Source organism: Euphorbia lathyris, chromosome 1 (assembly GCF_963576675.1).
Source record: "Euphorbia lathyris chromosome 1, ddEupLath1.1, whole genome shotgun sequence".
In the NCBI taxonomy this organism is placed as follows: domain Eukaryota; kingdom Viridiplantae; phylum Streptophyta; class Magnoliopsida; order Malpighiales; family Euphorbiaceae; genus Euphorbia; species Euphorbia lathyris.
In genome coordinates this window covers 5,895,968-5,904,533 of record NC_088910.1, presented here as the reverse complement: position 1 = coordinate 5,904,533, position 8,566 = coordinate 5,895,968, and positions in this window count along the sequence as shown.

Sequence of the window (8,566 nt, the reverse complement as noted above, 5' to 3'; positions counted from 1 at the left end):
CTCAACCTCCTCATTAACAGAATCACTAAATGTGATGAGGCTGTTAATTTTTTTTTTTTTTTTGACAAATTAAACCACTAACTGATAATTTTGTGTTGGATCTAATCAATAAACTTTCAGCGGTAAAGAGGAAGAGTATAATTGCTGGAAGAAATTCTCTATACAAACAGAAACTTAAATAATCTCTGTAGAGATCTATACAAACAGAAACTTAAATTTTGTGTAACTTTTAATTCAATTGAGATTTTTTTTTTTAAATCTAAACACAATTTCCTTATCAATTACAAATATTTAAGATTCATAGCATATCTTGAATATCTTTCAATGAATTTTTTTTTTATTTCTAATCTAATTATTACTTCTAAATTAAAGACTAATTTATAAACTAAACTAAAATAAAATGTAAAAATTAAAATATGAAAAACTAAAAACTAAAAAAATGTGATAATCCTTAAAAATTCTCAAAGAGAATCAAAATCATGGACATAATCAAAATAATGGTTCTGTCCATTTTACTTACCCGGGAATAATTTCAAGCATGAATAAAAGAAAGTAGAAATGTATCCCCAACTTGAAATTATTATTATATATTTTTTCTCTTTTTTTGTTCTTTTTTTTGGCATTTTTTTAAGCACTTTCTTTTTTAGCGTTTTCTCAATTTAAGGATCTAATGATTTCGGTTGAATGCCCGAACTTCTAGTTCTGGCCATGAACAAAAACTACGCACATGAAACAAAACTTTCAAAACTATATTAAAAGTATACAATTCATTCCTGTCGGATAAGATAATTTCATCCTACTTGCTCATCTATCTAAGAAGAGTTGATCGGTTGTTTCTTAGAGAAATATATGTAGGTGTTTAAGGAAATGATAGGATAAAAGAAGAAATTATTTGTAATGTGGGAATTGAATAATTTTTTTACAAAGAGATATGATGTTTTGGTGAAGGATTAAGTGTATAGAAAAGAGGTAAATGTGTTTGGGAAGAGTTAAATTTTCTGGAAAAAATCATCTGTCACGTCTGACATCCAGTTTCATAAAATTTTCTTTTCCTTTTGATGTATCTGCATGCTTAATTTCTTTTCTGTAGACACCTTCTGTGAATTTCATTGATAATCAAATCTCCAGGTTATCTTTGAAAAAACTTGAATGTTTTATCTGCAAACATCTAATTTAAACGTTAAATAACAACGAGGATTTAGTCCTAGTGACCATCCTCAATAAATAAAATAAAACTACAAAATAAATAAATATATTATAAACCAAGGTTCGAAATAAAACACAAAAAATATAAATTTTTGTTAAAAAAAAATTTGGCGTTCCCCGGCAACTGCGCCAAAAACTTGTTGAGCGATTTCCGCAAGTGCACGGTATACGCTTGTAGTAATAAAAGATATCAAACTCACAGGGAACGCTTTTTAACGAAAACTTATTTTGAATCGGTTTGATTTACTTTTAAGGTTTATAATATGCAAAATCGTTTAATTGGATTTGGTTTTGAAATTGCTAGAATAAGAATTAGACTAGAGTATGTAGAATGTTAGAAATCACTTCTGATTTAAGGATGAATTTATAAAATAGAAACGTTTAGTGCTTTAGAAAAGTTAATTAATGTATTCGTTTGCATTAAGCAAAGAAAACCACTTTAAACTTTGTATACAAATTATATAAATGTAATAACGTGAACTCATTCAATTAAAAGGCTTTGAACGCAACAATCCCCTAATTAACTGGTTAGATTGCTTCCTTAACCGAATTGATACTTTTATCCAAGATACCAATTTGTCTAAGTGTTCAACAAAGTTTCCTTGTAAAGATTTTGAATTCAACTACGTATTAATGAAAACACCAGAACTCACTTCGGATCATTTACCATAAGTGCTACATAAAAATCTATCGAATAGAATAAACTTAATTAGATGAAGTATGAATTTGATACAAGTTTACAGAGAACAAGAAGCATGGAAGCTTTCGACGACTTTCAAGCGAACGGGTTGTCAATCCTTTCCTTGAACCTCGTTTAGAGTTTGTCAGGCTCCTGGGGCGAATCCTCTACTAAATCTTCTCGCTGAATCTTCGGAATAGAGATTGGTCTATCTATTACCAAAATGTAAACTAATATGAACAAATCTAAACGCTATTGTGTTTGTAATTATTTAATAAACAATGTGTGTACATCATATTGCTTTTTACAAAATCGAACTTCTAACTCTGAATCGCTTGACTCAGAATTTCTGCATTAATTCTATACTAATCTTCTCTTCAATATATTCTTCAACTCTGAATCAACTCTTTATTTATAGATGTTGAAGAGTCGTGATTGAAGTGTCGTGTCCGTTGTGAAGGGTCGTATCCGCTATGAAGAGACATTTCTATCCACCCGAACGAACGCGTTTCTTAGAATTTAAACACGTGAATGTGGTGCTACAAGGATTTCTGATCTTACCGAGAATGGAAATTCTCAGCCGAGAATGGGGAACTGATTTTTCAGCCTTTGAACGAAAGGGAGGGAGAGCTGGCCGACGCGTGTCGCGACCGAGAATTTGGATTCTCAACCGAGAATAGGAATTTTTCTCCCTTTTCTGACTTTGTTCTCGTCTTCCTCGTATCGGCGTGCTGATTTCTTCGTCTTTTGGCTCCTAACTTAGGTTTTTCCTTCATTTTTGACCTGTTTTCGTTCCTATTTGGATTTTACCAAATATTTAGGTACCTTTCATGAAAGAAACATATTCGGACATAAAAGTACTCTAAATAGATATAAACAACACAAATTCGTAGCAAAACTGATGTAAGTATTAATGATATTTTAGGTATATTATTTTAGGCTTAACACGCCTACTGAAATCAGACGACATGATTGGCCTACAAAACTGTATGCTGACTAGTGAATGACGCAAGAAGACCGTTTGAATTCAACGGATAGATCCGAATTCAAATGATTGAGGCATCAGATTTCACTATAAAAGGACAAGTTCATCTTTTGGATCCTTTGCCGAAGTACAAAAAGAAAAAGCATACATACAAGCACATACAAACAAGAAAAGAAAATTCTTACACCCAAATCCTATCTTTGTGTAAAAGTCTAGATTGAATTTGTATTCATCTAAAGTGTTCTTCATCTAAAAAGAACAAATTTGTATCAATTGTAAAGATTGAGAGTGTGGTGCTGAGTACTCAGCGGTAGAGAAAATCTGAGTGTTTGGTTACAACGCTCAGTAGGATTGAGTAGACGAATAGAAGACGATACTCTTGCATACTTAATTGACTTTCAAACGGTTTGTGCTCTACCTTTAAAGAGCTCAGTAGTGGATTGAAAAAGCCCGGAAGGATTCTGGGGACTAGACGTAGGCGGTGAGGCCGAACCAAGATAAGTCTGCTGAGTAATTTCTAACTCTTTCTCTCAATATATATATATGTATGTGTTGCTTGCTTAAATTACCTAAGGATATAAATTGTATAAGCTGACACTGAGTAATCAGAGTGTTGAGTTGGAAGCTGACCTTAAGTGTTAATTTCCAACTCACAAGTAAAACGGTTCTAATCAGCCTCTGACTAAAGTTTTCTTACATCTCGCTCGGCCTTGCTGACCAAAACTGAGTAAAGTAATTTAAAGAATTAAATTAGGTCAGCAATTAAAAGAAAAAGTTACATTAGTTCCTAACCCACCCTTGGAACTAATTACACGGGACCAACAATATCTAACCAGTATAATGCCTCAGTGAAGATTATTAGATCAGATAATGGAGGAGAGTTCATGAATAATCAATGTAGTGAATTGTTCAGATTAAAAGGAATTATTCATCAAAGGAGTTTTTCTTACACTCCACAACAAAACGCAGTGGTTGAAATAAAACACATGCATTTGCTTGAAATGGCAAGGGCTATCACTCTTCATGCTTATCTACCTGTGGAATTTTGGGGTGAAGCTGTTTTGATGGCAGCTACAATCATCAATGCTCTTCCTAGCAGAATTTTGGGATGACAATCTCCATACTTCATATTTCATAATACTCAGCCAGACTACTCTCTGTTTCACATTTTTGGCAGCCTTTGTTTCTACATGGATCCAAATTCATCTGATAAAATGAATGCGAGAGCTGTAAGAGGTGTTTTTCTAGGCTATACTCCTGGAAAAAAGGGGTATAAGGTGTACAACATGGAGGCTGGTAAGATTTTTACTTCTAGAGATGTGACATTTCTTGAACAAATATTACCTTATTCTAATATGCAGAAAAGCACGGCTGACACGCAAAGTACAGTTTATGAGCCTCAATCTGTTATGCCTGGAACCTCTAGACTGCTAATTTTTGATGATATTAATGAACACTCAAATTCTGATATTTCACCCACAATACCACATAGCTCTCTATGCAGGTCAGAAAGGTGTAGACAACCACCTGCTTAGATGACTGATTATGTCCATCTATGTGCAGACACTCAATTTCTAATGTTAATGCTCTCATAGTTGATACTTCATAAGTTTCAACCTCCTTACTTCCTCTTGTAACTTTTTTAAAGACCATAAAGCCTTTGTTGTTAATTTAGTTCAACACAAAGAACTAGCAACTTACCAGGAAACAGCTGCAAATCCAGCCTCGATACAAGCTATGAAAAATGAAATTGAAGCATTAGAGAAAAATGATACATGGATACTTACAGAGTTACCAAAAGGAAAGAAGCCTATTGCATCTAGATGGGTTTTTCGAATCAAATACAAGCCAAGTGGTGAAATTGACAAGTTTAAAGCCAGATTGGTTGCAAAAGGATTCAATTAAGTTCAGGGCATTGACTTTCATGAATCCTTTAGCCCTATTGCAAGAACAGTAACAATAAGACTATTTCTTGCTATTGTTGTTATATATTCCTAAAATGTTCATCAAATAGATGTTAACAATGCTTACCTACATGGTACCATTGATGAAGAGCTCTATATGGTTCCACCACAAGGGTATTCAAAAGCTAAAAATGGTCAAGTCTGCAGACTAGTTAAGTCTTTGTATGGTCTAAAACAGGAAGGAAGGCAATGGCACAAGGAGCTATCGATTAATTTGGAGAAATTTGGGTTCATTCATTTTGTTTTTTATCACTGCTTGTTTATTAAGCAAAGAAGTTCAGGAGTTTTTCTTACAGCCATAATCATCTATGTAGATGATATTCTTATAACCAGTTCCAGTGATGAACAAATTTCATATGTCAAAACTTTCTTGCGTAGTCTTTTTACTATAAAAGATATGGGTTTAATCACTTATTTCCTTGGCATTGAGATAGCCAAAACTTCATCTGGAATGATGCTGTCACAGGTTAAGTATATTACTGATATGCTTAAAGATGCAGGCATGATGGATGCTAAACCTGCGTCTAGCCATCTGCCATCAGGAATCAACTTATCTATGACAGGAGAAGAAATTTCTAATACAACTTTCTATAGAAGAATTATTGGCCGATTGTTGTACCTTGGTTTCAGCAGATCAGACATTGCCTACTGTACTCAACAACTCAGCCAACATATGCAGAGACATTGTGTCCATCATCTTAATGCAGCTCTACATGTGTTTAGATACTTAAAAGGCACTTTTTACATTGGCCTTTTTTATCCTTCACATACAACACATAGTCTACATGCTTTTTGTGATTCTGATTGGGGAGGGTGCCAGATAACAAGAAGATCTTTAACAGGCTTCTGCATATTCCTTGGAGAATCCTTAATATCATGGAAAACAAAAAAAACAAAGTGTTGTGAGTAAATCTTCAGCTGAAACTGAATATAGAAGTCTTGCTGCTACATGTGCTGAGTTAAAGTGGATCTCCTACTTATTGAGTAACTTTTAGTTCAAACTTCAACTTCCTATTCTGGTTTCCTGTGATAGTCAAACTGCTATTTCAATTGAAAAAAACCCAGTCTTACATGATACAACCAAACATTTCGAAATTGATTGCCACTATGCAAGGGAATGGGTCAATCAAGGTTTTATCAAATTGGTTCATGTCTCAACACACTCACAGATTGCTGATGTTTTCACTAAAACACTCAGCCACTCTCAAATGGTTCTTTCTCTTGTCAAGATGAATCTTCGTAGTATTCAACTCGATTCTTCTTGAGGAGGCGTGTTGGAGCAGCTGTACAACTGTGTATTTTTCTCTTTCTTTTCTGTTTCAACAACTTGCTAAATCAGTTAGATTATAACTGCATTTTGGGTCCATCTTCTTTTGTAACAGATTACTAATTTCACTTGCTATATAAGTAGTGATTCTTAGTTAATTGTTTTTCAAGTGTTTTGATAATAAAACTTCAGTTTCTTCTTTGTGTTCATATTTATTTTAACGATAAAACTGAAATAATATTTATGATATTAATATAGTAGTTATGATATTTCAATTTTCTAATCGGCTAAACTTGTCCAAAACAAATTAATTGGCCTTGAACTTTAAAGGGTACCATGTTAGTCCCTAAACTTGTTTAAAAAGCTAAATATAAATACTTAATAAGTTAATTAAAAAATTGAAATAAAAACATGTCACGTCTATATCACTTTCATCCTCCCATCCTTCATTACCACATTCATCTTCTTGCTCTTTGATCGCCATTAAAGCCTACTTTCCAGAGATTAACCATCAAATATTTATTAGTTTTAAAAGAAGAACACAAAGAGATATTCTCATATTTGCTACAACCTTACTTGATTCAAAAAAGAAAAAAGACAAACAAAAATTGGTCCAACAAATCCAAAATTTTAACAATGTACAAACACAATCAATCACCCAATATTTAGAAAATCATATTTAGAATGAAGTTAATATAGGAGAAGAAAAATAAGGCTGATCCTCAATAGCAAAAGCGTGTTCTTCTCCACCCCCTCTTCCATTACCACCAATGTCAGCTGGAAATCCACCACATGTAATCAGCCATATATAATCACTCCACCAGAAGCAACTACCTTACCATTTTCGAAAAGAAGAAGAAGATTGATTAGGAACATAAAATAAATCGATTGCATATGTTAATAGAAATTCCCTAAATTCATCAAAATCTTCATCAAGCGATGAAGAAACGACAAAATAACACAAAAGTGAATTAGTAATTGATAATGAAATACTAGTTCTGAAAGATTCAGAGTACAGAAATTTCAATTTGGATATAAAACATGAGATGCTATTTATAATTCAATGTTTTGAATTGATGAAACTATTTGATGGAATTTGTATAGACTAGGTAATTAATGAATTTATTTTAACAATAAAACTGAAATACTATTTATGATATTAATATAGTAGTTATGATATTTGAATTTTTTAATTACTATTAATATAAATAACTTTTTTTTGGTTGCAGAAAGTTTAGGTAAGGGTAGGTCTACACACTTTCAAGATCAGGGCAAACCACAGACCTCGATGAGGGATTAATATCAATAATTTAAATTCATATATTTTATGTCAACTAAGCAAAAAGATCTATAAAACACTTATTTTATAAATTTTCTCTGCTTCCGCTATTATATATAGTATAGAACAATAAAACTGAAATACTATTTATGATATTAATATAATAGTTATGATATTTGAATTTTTTAATTACTATTAATATAAATAATGTAAATTCATATATTTTTTCCTATGATATCAACTAAGTAAAAAAATCTCTAGAACACTTTTTTATCAATTCTCTATACTTTCGCTAGATATAGATAGATATAGATGTGTTCATTGCCATAATGGTACAATTACTACATCTTACGCCTCATAATGAGGTTGTTTTTAACTCTAAAATTAAAACATTCCCTCCAATGCTTCAAAAAAAAAAAAAAAAAAAAAGCCGCTCCAATTGAATTAATGAAATTGACATTATTTGACCCCTTAGTTTCTTAGAGACTCTAATACCATATTAGAAAATCTGACGGTTAAAAAGGTTATAATAAATACACTTAATTTTATTACAAAATAAATAAATTTAGTGGTCATCATGCGTACATGTTATAGAAATACAAAGGAAATATCAAGATCATTCCTAGGATTTGACTGGAGGAGTGTAGTGGGTCTAAAAATAATATTAAAAAAATATAAAAAACTAATTATCAAGAGAGGAATAATTACGTGTTAAGTCTAAAATAAATCGCAACACAAGGGATCCTAATTAAGATTTTTATTAAAAAACAGAAAAGTTAAAATCTAAAAAAATCAACAACAATTATTACAATTTCAAGATTTAAACAATCGCAACACACACTACATCTTAATCAGTTTCTTAATTAAAAAATACAACGAAAAGAAATTCATTGTTGGTTCTGTACGTAATCTTAAAAACCATCGTCAATTTCTTTTAAACAATCACATATATATCAACAATCCATTTTAATCAATTTCATCACTACCCCTACATCATTCATGAAATCACCGTGATCTTCCAAAGCAATGACAGCTCAACATTTCCCTCTTAATTTGTTTTTTTTTTTTTTTTTGAATGAAAGCGGACTAGGAAGCAGCCGGAAGCAATCCCTCTTAATTTGTTAAACGGTCATCTCCTTCAAAGTAAAGTCTTTATTTTTATGTAGTTTCTTTAAATTTCTAATAG